Source organism: Orycteropus afer, unplaced genomic scaffold (assembly GCF_000298275.1).
Source record: "Orycteropus afer afer isolate SDZICR_OR568_19922 unplaced genomic scaffold, OryAfe1.0 scaffold01144, whole genome shotgun sequence".
NCBI lineage: Eukaryota > Metazoa > Chordata > Mammalia > Tubulidentata > Orycteropodidae > Orycteropus > Orycteropus afer.
The window spans coordinates 135,015-136,073 of NW_006922731.1; positions in this window are offsets into that span (position 1 = coordinate 135,015).

Genomic DNA, 1,059 nt, shown 5'->3' on the forward strand with positions numbered 1-1,059 from the left:
TCTTCTGTGTCTGTGTTAATTAGTTTTCCTTTTCTTTGTTGAGGAGGGTCTGTGCAGTCTTTCTGCCTAGTCTGCCATCTTGCTGGAGTCCAACATAAGATTTTAAAGGACCTCATGTGGTTTTAATGTTCAGCCAAGCCGAGAAGTACTCATCTTTTTAGGATTTTCCTTCAAAGTTGGCTAGTTTTTTGTGTGTCTTTCCCTTCTCCCGAGCTGATGCTGAAGATCCCAAAGTTATCAGAGCTCACAACAGGAAAGATAGGAAAGAATTTGCCCTAAGAATAAGCAAGTGGTTTTTCCCAATATTCCTGATATTTCTCATCATATCCTCTCCCTTTATATAATGTTGTTGTTGGTTGCCCTTGTGTTGACTCCTTGACACATGGTGACACCATGCACAACAGAAGAAAGCGTTTCACAGTCACACTCCATCTTTACAATCTATTTGTCATCTGTAGCATTGTCTTTTGTTGCATTTTGGAAGCAAATTGCCAGCCCTTCCTTAGTAGTCCAACTTAGTCTGGAATCTCTGCTGAAAGCTGTTCAACATTCTGTCAACACTCAAGCCTCTACTGACAGGTGGTGGCTGCACATAATGTACGTTTTTGGGAATTGAACCTGGCCTTGCACCTGTAATAGGATGATTCCCTCAATGAACTGCCTCTGTTCTGCACACCGTACTGTTGGTCATATGTGCTTGTTGATAAGCTGTTGTCTGCCTTTCCCAAATTCACCCTTCTATAATTTACTTCGTGATGTGAGAGGTGGAGACAGAAGGATTTTAAACCATGGTTCTGATTTCCCAAATGACATTACTGTTAGGTTCTTCAGTGCAGATCACTACACCCTAACAAGTGCGACCTTTTCCTTATGCATGTTCCCTTAGCCCCGGGGTTCTGGCTTCTTTCTGCAGTTGGTATCTGTTCTGCCGCATTCCTCCCTTTTGACTTTCAATCTTTGTGTAACTACTTTATTAATTACACACATTAAACTCTCTTCAGGGTGCTTTTACTTTTCCTTATTGAATTGTGTGTGATACTTTCTACATGGGGAATACAG